Source organism: Trachurus japonicus, chromosome 21 (genome assembly GCF_045865225.1).
Source record: "Trachurus japonicus isolate A0001 chromosome 21, Traja_1.0".
NCBI lineage: Eukaryota > Metazoa > Chordata > Actinopteri > Carangiformes > Carangidae > Trachurus > Trachurus japonicus.
Genome location: NC_140927.1, coordinates 35,052,085 through 35,064,437, shown reverse-complemented (window position 1 = coordinate 35,064,437; position 12,353 = coordinate 35,052,085).

Sequence of the window (12,353 nt, the reverse complement as noted above, 5' to 3'; positions counted from 1 at the left end):
GTTCATCTCACTCTCCGAACTGACCTGGGACTAGAGCGCGAGGCGGAGGGATACGACGGCTGCATCGCTGCTTCACGCCTTCAGTGAACAGTCATGAATATGTATGACACACTGTTCTGTATATAACAGCATCCTCGGGGGACACACTCCGTATCTATGGTAACACTCAGACCAGGAAGTTCAGGACTCGGCTGGTTAACACGGAGCTGTTTGTGAAGCTGAATGGAATCCACACGGGAATCGAACCAGCGATCTGCTGACGGGAGGACGGCCTGCTCCACCTCCTCCACCTGGGTTTTATCTTAAAGGGATAGTTCACCCAAAATTGAAATTGCACTCATTATCTCCTCCCCCTCATGTGGACTAAGGGCTGGGAGAAGTTTCAGAGTCCTCCGTGGCTTCTCTGAGTTACAGGGGGTCTCGGCGTAGCAGTGCATGTCCATATGACGGTTGCAAATGGATACCAACTGTCTTCGTAACAAAAAGACACACCAAAAAACATCCAGATACCTGGTGTGGTGTCTCTGTGACGAGATCAACGGCTCGTCACAGAGACACCACACCGTCCAGAGAGCTCGTCAGCCGGCCAACCTCCGTCGTCATCCCGGGAGAAATCCTCTTCCCGGTTTGTCAAATTTGGACGAACTGGGAAGAGCTACAAAACAAGCTTGAAATATAGACTTATTTAATTTTTTGCGGGACAATTTCTCATGTCGGGGCTTCAATACAAGAGGGACATTACATACGAGCAGCATGGAGGTATCTGGATGTTTTTTGGTGAGTCTTTTTGTTACGAAGACAGTTGGTATCCATTTGCAACCGTCATATGGACATGCACTGCTACGCCGAGACCCCCTGTAACTCAGAGAAGCCACGGAGGACTCTGAAACTTCTCCCAGCCCTTTGTCCAAAAATTTCAATTTTGGGTGAACTATCCTGGGTGAACTATCCCTTTAATCCTGTACATGGCTCTAATATGTGGACCGACATGGACCACATGGTTCTGATTCTGTTCTAGTCCTGGTCCCGGTCCTGGTCCTGGTCCTCACTGAGCCGAGTCCCTTCCTGCCTGTCAGTGTGCCAGCTGGACTCTGGACTCTAACCTGGGGCCGTTGCTGCCAGACCCACTGCGCCAGGACTCGGTCTTCAGCCGTCAGCGGAGCGACAGGGGTCACGGCCCAGAGCGGAGCCGTTGCCGCGGCAGCAGATTAGTCCTAATGAAGAAGTTCGTTAGAGCAGCAGCAGCAGCAGCTAATCCAATCAATCAGCTCCAATCACGGGGCCGGCGCACAGCCCATAATGATCAGTGAAAGAAGGGGAGCATTTCACATTAAGCAGTCAGATAGGCGTCGGCACGGAAACGGCTGGAAGAGAAAACAGGTTGGCAGCTTTACAGAGCTCATCACAGCTGCTGCCTTCACTGTCGCCTCAGAGGGTGGGAAACACGTAAACACCTTTAACCCTTCACCTGCTGAGGCTAAAATGGCCATTTGGACGTTATATTATTGTTATTATGGCTATAAAATGGTCAGAAAATGCCCTATTTCTAAATGCTTTGCCAACTTGAATTTGTAACATCTGGTAAATGATTATTGCAAATGGTTTTAGTAAGAAAAAATACTCTTACTGCACATAAAGCTTTGATTTGACATTTGAAATGGGGACCTGTACATGCTGAGAATCAATCTCAGTCATTTTCGTCAAATTTGGACGAACTGGGAAGAGGAGCTTCGAGAAGCTTCCGCTACAAAACAAGCTTGAAATATAGACTTATTTAATTTTTTCGGGACAAAGACAGACATTACATACGAGCAGCATGGAGGTATCTGGATGTTTTTTGGTGTGTCTTTTTGTTACGAAGACAGTTGGTATCCATTTGCAACCGTCATATGGACATGCACTGCTACGCCGAGACCCCCTGTAACTCAGAGAAGCCACGGAGGACTCTGAAACTTCTCCCAGCCCTTAGTCCACATGAGGGGGAGGAGATAATGAGTAAGGAAATTTCAATTTTGGTTGAAGTATCCCTTTAAAGGTGATGAACCTACTGCTATGACTATAGGGGTTATGGTGCACAGCAAAAACTCAAAATCTTTCCAAGAATATTTGTCTTATTTCTTGTCAAAATGTCTCATTTCTAGTCAAAACTAATCTCTTTCCACTTAAAATAAGACTCATCACCTAAAAATTAACTTGTTTTCAGATCATTTTCACTTGTTTCAAACAAATTTTCAATTGAAATAAGTAGAAAAATCTGCTAGTGAAAGCAAGTTTTTTTGTGCTTGTAATAAGAAAGAAAAACTTGCTCCACTATCAGATTATTTAAAGTGAAAATCTGCTTGAAAGAAGTAAAACGTTTCTAAAAACAAGCTACTTTTAATGTGATGAGTCTTATTTGAAGTAGAATGAGATTTGTTTTGACTAGAAATAAGACAAATATTCTTGGTAAGATGTTGAGTTTTTGCAGTGTGAAAGGAGGATCTGACTAAATGTTGAACTGGCCCTTTAAAGGGACAGGCCCTGAAACCAGCCGTTCTGAACAGGGCTGTTCAGATCAGATGAGAAGAGTTGTGATGTTCGTCTCCACATCTGGAGCCAGATGTTGACCAGATGTTTCCTCTGGGTTTGGTCAGTAAACAGCTGCTGATGCTACGTAACGTTAGCGACGCAGCAGAACCAAAAGACGGTTTATAAACCAACGTGAACACAGATTATGGTCTGTCCTTTCTCCCCACAGTCACTGAAGTAAATGTTGGACTCATTTTCCACAAACCACATCTCTTCTGAACAGTTTGACACCAAAATGGTAATTTTCAGACGGACACATCAGGAGAAAATCCACTTTGTTCCAGACCTGTCTCTGTCTCTACGACACACTCTCGCCAGATTTGGCCACAGATCTCCATGGCAACGTCAAACAAACGGCCGCAAACTCCCGTGAAAATGATTTAAATTATTTTTGTCATGCTAAATATGACTGTTAGTAGTGTAAATATGTAATGTTATCATAAGAAAATATAAACATCTCACTTTCATCTACCTATAGCCTACCATTTCTATCATTGGAGCCTCTCATGGAGGATCTTTCCATATATTGAATATCTTTGGCAGAAGTAGCTCCTCTGGTTGAGCAGCTGCAGTTTCTCTGTGAACGTTCACGTCACTGTTTGTTTTCAGTCTCATTATCTCTTCATCAGAACCAGAATGAGCCGTGAAAAGGCCTCGGCAGCCGCAGACAAGTGGTAATTAGCAGCCGACCGAGGCCGAGCTCACAAACTAAACACTCATTTTCTCCTTTGACTGGCGGTCACATGACAACGACGACGACGACGGCCTCCAGGTCCAACATCAGTCTGGAGACAGAGCAGAACTATGGATGGAAATTAACTCCTGAACTCAATCTGCCATATTTACAACACATTATTAAAGGGATAGTTCACCCAAAATTGAAATTTCAACTCATTATCCCCCCCCCCCCCTCATGTGGACTAAGGGCTGGGAGAAGTTTCAGAGTCCTCTGTGGCTTCTCTGAGTTACAGGGGGTCTCGGCGTAGCAGTGCATGTCCATATGACGGTTGCAAATGGATACCAACTGTCTTCGTAACAAAAAGACACACCAAAAAACATCCAGATACCTCCATGCTGCTCATATGTAATGTCCCTCTTGTATTGAAGCCCCGACATGAGAAATTGTTCCGAAAAAAATTAAATAAGTCTATATTTCAAGCTTGTTTTGTAGCAGAAGCTCCTCTTCCCAGTTCATCCAAATTTGACGAACTGGGAAAAGGAGCTTCGAGAAGCTTCCGCTACAAACAAGCTTGAAATATAGACTTATTTAATTTTTTTTCGGGACAATTTTGCATTTTGGGGCTTCAACCATTATATGGACAAATACTGCTACGCCGAGACCCCCTGTAACTCAGAGAAGCCACGGAGGACTCTGAAACTTCTCCCAGCCCTTAGTCCACATGAGGGGGAGGAGATAATGAGTGAAATTTGAATTTTGGGTGAACTATCCCTTTAATCAGTTCCACTGACAGTGATGATGCAGCAGCTGATCGGCGGTCGGTCGGAACGGCAGCGTCGTCTCAGTTTCAGCTCTGCAGCTCTTTAGTCTCTGAATCAATCCTCCGTGAATCGCTTAAAATTCAAGCGCTGCTATTAGAGCGGCTGTGGCTCATGTTTCGAATCCATTTAATCCACTTAGGGCCTGAGAGGCAGCAGACGGGGGAGGGGGGCAGGGGGTGAGGGGGCGAGGGGGGAGGGGGGTTCAATATAGTCAGAAGTATTAAAAAAAAAAAAGAAATAAAAGAAAGTCCATTTGAAACAGGAGCTGCCTCGAGTGTCTGTGACTGATGATGACCGTCAGAGCCTCTTTATAAAGATGGACGCCACCTCTGTGACTCCGCCCCCTAACTACCAGATAATTATCCAAATATGGTCAAAGAGGAGGGGCCTGTGTGGACAGTGCATGGTTCAAGTGGCACAGATCGGATCTGTAACATGAACGTGTCAACGGGGGAAAAAAAACGCATGGAATCGGATATCGTCAGATCGGATTCAGGCCCCGTTATCGTTATATGTGGAAATAAATCAGATAGAAATTGGATATCCGCCAATACGTCTAAACAGACAGACGGGATCTACGGTGCAAGCTATTTTTAGAACGGCGGAGCAGAGCCGTGAGCTGCTCAGAGCTACGCTACGGAGGCTCATTATGGGATTTCTTGGTTTCCCTCATCAAACTCATCAAATACACAATCCAACAACTCCACAATGTTCTGGTGGACAAGTTGTGACCTGCACATTCACCACGCTATGAGATAATAACACAACGTTACCACACAGAGTTGTTTTAGAGGGAAATTCAGAGACTGTTGATGAAAAACTGTCCCTGAAGGCAACGTGCATCAGCGGTTTTGCATGAATTTCCCTCTAAAACAACTCTGTGTGGTAACGTTGTGTTATTATCTCATAGCGTGATGAATGTGCAGCTCACAACTTGTCCACCAGAGCGTTGTGGAGTTGGTGGATTGTGTATTTGGTGAGGGAAACCAAGAAATCCCATAATGAGCCTCCGTAGTGTAGCTCTGAGCAGCTAAAAACAGCTTGCACCGACAATTAAAGGTGACGAACCTACTGCTATGACTATAGGGATTATGGCAATGGGCCAATTTGACAAAATGTTGAACAATCCCTTTAACCAAACAGTTCCTGTGCCTTTTTCCTGAAAACGACTCAATACGCTGTAGTTCACACACCAGGCCTGTGGGGGCGCTGTAACACTGACACACAGACACACCTGACGCTCTAAACAAACTCCAAACATTATAAGTCGACCAAACACGAGACAAATACGCTGGTCGATGCCTCATGGACGCGTTTCATGCACAGTGTCTGTTGTTGTTGTTCCATCTAGCGGTGTAGCTCAGGTGCAGGTGTCAGGTGTATGAGAGTGGAGACATGGAGCCTGTAAATAAAACAACTAAAGGTCAGTTTTTTGTTCCGAACCAACGCAAAAAATTATACATTGTTTCAATTTTGAGTCGGTCCGGTTTGCGTTCACAAAGGCCAAACTCAAACGGTCCAAAATCTGTAAACACAACTCACGTGGCCGCAACGCCCGTCTGTTATTGGTCAAACTAGTTTAGGCGGGTAGACCATAAAGGATAAATTATATTATATATATCAGCTGCTAGTTGCTAACTTTTACCACTGCCAGAACCTGAAATGAGGCGTAAAACGGTGCGCTTCTTGCTCACCAGAAATAATCCGCTCTGAGTTCGCTTGGTAGCGGACTGAGACCACGCGGACCAGGGAGCGGTTGTTTGGTCCGCACCAGAGTTCGCAGCCAGCATTCACACCGACCCAAACCAAGTGCACCAAGGGGCAAACGCTCCACGGTTCGGTTTAGTAAAGGGACAACAAGGAGTTTCTCCGTCGGCAGAATGAAAAATTCCGCGACAATAAAAAAGTCTGATATTAATGTGGATGAATCTACGTTACCACTTGTTAATGGTCCATTTTAGATAAATCTATGGTTTTGTCTCTATGGTTATTTTGTTATTATTAGTGGTGGTGGAAATGCTGGGCGAGCCGACCAGCGTTTCTTTACTTTCGGTTTCGTGGCGAGTCATGAGAATAACGCCGCCGAATCTCCGTTTATGGTGGGAACTACGACGGTATGTGATCGTCTTCCAACCTCTGACTTTAATTCTTGATGAATGAAAACATGAGTCTGTCTTGCACCGGTCAAAGAATTTTACGGTGCGGAGGCTCATAAATGTAGTGTGAAAACACTTCACTTTAACAAAACTCCTCGTTGTCCCTTTAACCAGACTAAACAAGGCTGATGTGAACGCTTCCTTACTCATCACATTTCAGGAAACCTTTTGCAATGTGTTTATTATACGATTTATCGGGCAGCCCTGTTCCCTGGCAGTACCAGGTGTAAATGCAGATTTCAGATATGAGTCACTTCAGATGGACAGAAGACTGGCTTGTTGGCGTATTAGTTAGTGAATGACTGACTGTTGCATTGATTCGATTCTGTTTTAACGCTGCAGTGGTAGAGATGTGCAGTCAAACGTCCTCAGTCTGCAGGATGTTTTATTCTATTATATATTTAATATCTCATGTTTAATACGTGTGAATATTTATTGTCCTTAATTTGTTTGCGAACTGAATAAAAACAATAAATTGGTTTAATCACAAACAGAAAAGATTCTAACAGGATTTAACGCTCAGTGTTTATTTATCTGTCACACACACAGACACACACAGACACACACACCTCAGGGGCTTCACATTTTAAATGTCACAGGTTTGTGTGTGTGTGATGGAGCCTGAAGCCGGCGACGGAGCTGACTCACAGGAAATGACCAGATGGTGAAAGAGAGAGAGACTGTGTGTGTGTGTGTGTGTGTGTGTTGTAGCTACATTCCTCCAGCCGTGACTGCTCTCTGCATTTTAAACACCTTCCCTTCTGTCGCTCACAGGACCAGCCAATTAGCATCACACACACACACACACACACACACACACACACACACACACACACACACACACACACACACACACACACACACACAGACACACACAGACACGCACACACGCACACGCACACACACACACACACACACACACACACACACACACACACAGAGGAGTTCAGGTCTATATGAGGACAGTTTCCTCTGACTGTAGAGTCAGTTAATCCTTCGTCTGCAGCAGCTTTAATGATGGACTGCAATTAATTCATTAGTCACACACACACACACACACACACACACACAACACAGCATCACTAGGTGCGTTTCCTTTACCCCTACAAATGCACAAAACCTCAATATCGCAATAAAAAACTGGTAATGGAAACACCTACAAAAACAAAGCCACATGGGCTTTGCCTTTCAGCAATCAAGCGCTTTTCGTCTTTGTTAAAAACATTAACAGCAGCAGCTGAGATCGCTGTGCCGTCACCATGGAAACGCAAGACACTTCCATCTTCCTCAAAGTGAAGTCTTGCGGGGCGATAAGTATGGGATATCGCGAGACTAGATTACGGCTCATTTGCAAAACACCTTTAAAATAGCAGTTGCACTTTTTCAAAATGTCATTACTGTAATGTCGCTTTTATTTTGCGAAAATCTGTGATGGAAACACAGCAACTTTCAGCTACACGCTAACAACTGTCATCCTCGTTAGCACTGAGACATTCAGCTGTTCTGATAACTGATCATTTGTATTGATCCTCAGTGATTGGTCGGTTTTCACACTGAAGACGCAGCAGAGAACAGGTGTTTGGGTTGAAAAGGAGGAGGAGCTGAGGAAATATTGATTCAATACAGAGATTTACTGATGATCGTTATTCAATCTGAGCAGCAAAACCACTCATCAAGAGAGACTCAGGAGAAGAAGGAGAAGGAGAAGGGGTACCAGTTGCAGAAGACGAAGGAATTTACAAGACAGAATTTGAAAGCTCCAGTGTGTGTGTGTGTAGTGTGTGTGTGTGTGTGTGTGTGTGTGTGTGTGTGTGTGTGTGTGTGTGTGTGATCACAGTCTTGTATTATCCTCCTGCTAAACGGGGTGATTGACAGGAGCAGCGGGCCGCGGCGCCGCCGTCTGTTCCCGTCTCCTCTAATTACAATCAAGGAGAGAAAACTCATCAGTGAGCAGCCGGAGCCGATACCGAGGACGACGCTCCGCCATGTTGGAGCCGAGTGTGTGTGTGTGTGCGTGTGTGTGCGTGTGTGTGTGTTTACACCTGAACAGAAACTCCAAACCAAAGCTCGTCAGCGTGCGGCGTTCACAGCTGCCGTATCGGCTCGGTGATCAGCTGATCGGTGTCTCCATCTGCCACGTTACACTCTGAATCAAACCCTGCTCCGACACCGTGTTTCCAATCACACAGACAAACCACAGTGATGAGACGACAGTGATGAGACGACAGTGACGAGACGAGACGAGGACACGCCGCCGCCCACGGGGACGTCAACGCAACAGGACAATAAAGTTTAGTTCAAATCATCTGAATCATCTACAGACAACTGGCTATGTGTACTGTTCAGGATACTTCACTTTTATCAGGATACTGCAATGTCATCAGGATACTCTAGTGTCATCGGGATACTTCAATTTTATAGGGATACTTCAGTTTTATCAGGATACTGCAATGTCATCGGGATACTCTAGTGTCATCCGGATACTTCAGTTTTATAGGGATACTTCAGTTATATCCAAGGGGGCAGTTGTGGGTCTGAGAAGTGAAGTCACTTCCTCGTTCAACAAACTGCAATCCCCTCGACTTCCTCTGGGGGCTGGTGTCAGAAGGGAGCATTCTCCATAGACCCCCATGTTAAAATCACAGACTTTACATCCTCAGTAAACATGTTAAAAGCCTGGTGTCAGAACGTTTTTTCGTCTCAATCGATAGTTTCTACCCCCGCACACACTCTGAGGGGGGTGATTTTTTTTTAAACTCTACCGTTTTACTGTTATTAAGTTAAAACTCTGGCCAATTAGGGCGCGGAAACGTTGAGTGACAGGTCCGAGCAGCTCCGTGGACAGCTGCTTCGAGGCCAGTGGGTAAATCCAACATGGCGCTGTTCAGGCCGCCATATTGGAGTCACAAAAACGACTCCCCAAAAACCAATGGGTGACGTCACAGACGCTACGGCCATTCTCTTTACAGTCTATGGTTATATCAGGATACTGCAATGTCATCAGGATACTTCAGAGTCATCAGGAAACTTCAGTTTTATCGGGATACTTCAGTTTTGGGTGCTCACTGAAGACCTCACCAAACTGGACCAGTACTATAAAACTTGGCGGTTAAAACCAAGCCCAGCAAAAACAGTTTGCAGTGCATTCCATCTCCACAACGCAAAAGCTGCCAGAGAACTTAACATCCACCTGAGCGGGCCCGTCCGTGACGGGGCAGCGGCCTTCACAGATGGGGCAGCAGCTGTAACCCTAGCCCACTGTGCTCTCGTGGAGAGGAGCAGACCATGGAACACATCACTGAAGCCTGCCCTCTCCAACGACTGAGAGGAGGACTGGTCACCCTCCACACAGCAGACCAGGAGGCAACTGCTTGGCTGAAAGACTTTGCATTCGCTAAATAAATAAAAACTTCAGTTTTATAGGGATACTTCAGTTATATCGGGATACTGCAATGTCATCAGGATACTTCAGTTTTATCGGGAAACTTCAGTTTTATCGGGAAACTTCAGTTTTATCAGGATACTTCAGTTTCAGTTTTATCAGGATAATTCAGCTTTATCGGGATACTTCAGTTTTCAGGATACTTTAGTTATACCATGATACTTCAGTTTTATCGGGATACTTAAGTTTTATACTTGATTTTTATTGAGATACTTCAGTTTTATTGAGATACTTCAGTTTTATTGAGATACTTCAGTTTTATTGAGATACTTCAGTTTTATCAGGATACTTCAGTTTTATCAGGATAACAAACCACTGACTAAAAATGCAAATATATCTCAGAATCATCATCAGAACTTCTGTCTCTCTCCACATCATCATGATACTGAACAAACGACTTAACTAATTAAACTAATTAAACTATTCAGTTATTAATTCATTAAACGAACCGCAGCTACTTCCTGTTTCCAGACAAAACACTGGAAACTGAAGAACTGCTCTGAACCTTAAACCTGAGACCAGTGGAAAGTGCTGCTTCATGCAACTGCAGAGAAACCACACACACACACACACACACACACACACACACACACACACACACACATTACAGTGTTAAAAGCCAAAACATCTGGATGTCTCATCAGATTCTTGGAAGCTACGTCGTCCAGATGACTGCGGTGTGTGTGTGTGTGTGTGTGTGTATGCGTATGCGTGTGTGTGTGTGTGTGTGTGTGTGTGTGTGTGTATGTATGTGTGTGTGTGTGTGTGTGTGTGTGTGTGTGTGTGTGTTTGTGTGTGTGCGTATGCGTATGCGTGTGTGTGTGTGCAAGAATTAAAAACACATTAACCCCAATTTCCAATCCTGGGCTGAGGTCAGTGAAACTATAGAAAGACAGAAAGTACAAGAAACTCTGTGACTGTAACACACACACACACACACACACACACACACACACACACACACACACACACACACACAGCTCTGTCACGTCTCATCAGTCTGATTCGTCTCTGCAGTGAATTTCCTCCTGGGCTCAGAAACACGTCTCTGCTGCTGGACTGGGTGGATCAGTCCACAGAGGACTGCTCCGTTCACACTGGTCAACCAAGGCCGTAACCATGGAGTCAACATTGGGGGGGACCAAATCTTTCTCTTTCTATATACAGTATATATATATTGTAACAAAAAGAAATTTCCCCTTGGGGATCAATAAAGTATTCTGATTCTGATACTGTATATACAGTATACTGTACTTTGTGGACTATAAGCCGCTACTTTTTCCCCGCCCCGGTGTCCCAGCTCTCGTCTCTGCACCGCAACACAAACGTAACGCACTCCGTAACCCGTAATCTTTTGTTAATGACGGTTAAGACGACACAAACACACACTTAGTAACATGGTATATGTTATGTAACGTTATCCACCGCTCCATTTATTGATGTTTCACCGGCTTCGTTGTAAACAGATGCACATGGAGGAGAGGAGCGTCACCAGAACAGACTGTCACAGTTCCTACTGTCTTTCTGTGGAAATATCTCATGTTACAACATGAAAACCTGCAGCTTATATTCAGGTGAGGCCTATATATGTATTTTCTTTTATCATTTAGCTGGTGCGGCTGACACTCAGGTGTCCTCGTACGGTAAATTCGCTAACACATGTGATACTTTTTTCTTTTTTAATCAGCTAGCTATATATTGGGGGGGGACATTTTGAGCATATTTGAATTTTGGGGGGGATGAGAGTAACACTACACAAACACACACGCTGTAACATCGTATATGTTATGTGACGTTATCCACCACTCCATTTAACAGAGGAAAAGCGAGCGGACTTCAGCACAGTTCCCCTTTAAGACACCTGGGAACTGTTTAAATCTGTGGAAAAGGGGCAGAATACGTCTCCTTGAAGACATTCGCCCAAATATTCACACATTCACGAGGTCACTGTGACCTTTGACTTTGACCTCTGACCTCCAAGAGTCTGATGATGATGATGAGAACCAACCACGCACATTTTACTGCTTCACTTTAGTAGCTGAACAACAACCTGAGAGCTGCAGCATCACAGTGGGGGGGTGGTGGGGTGATAGGGGGGTGGGGGGGGGCTTTTATTTTGTTAATCAGCAGCAACACATTCAGTTTCCTGTGTGAAGCAAAGTGTCGGTGAAAACACTGAGGAACAATAAAGTTTATTCAGCTGCTTCAGCTTCTCGGTACGAGCTGCAGCAAACACAAACAACCGGGCTATTCTGAGCTGCTGCTGCATCTGGACACACACACACACACACACACACACACACACACACACTCATACATATGTATCAGCAGACACACACACACACACACACACACACACACACACACACACACAGAGGCCTTTGGAGATGTGTCTCTGGTGATCTTTAATGGAGGCACTGTTGCGTGGAGGCATTTATTCAAAGAGCGTGCACACACACACACACACTCTCACACACACACACTCTCACGCACACACACAAGTGCACACACACACACACACACACACACACACACGCACACACACCTACAAACACACACACACACACACACACACACCTTCCCATCTGATTCACACCAGCAATTAAAGAGCAGCCAGATGCCTTTGGGGGGAGAGAGGAAGGAGGTGATGTGTGTGTGTGTGTGTGTGTGTAGGTGTGTGTGTGTGT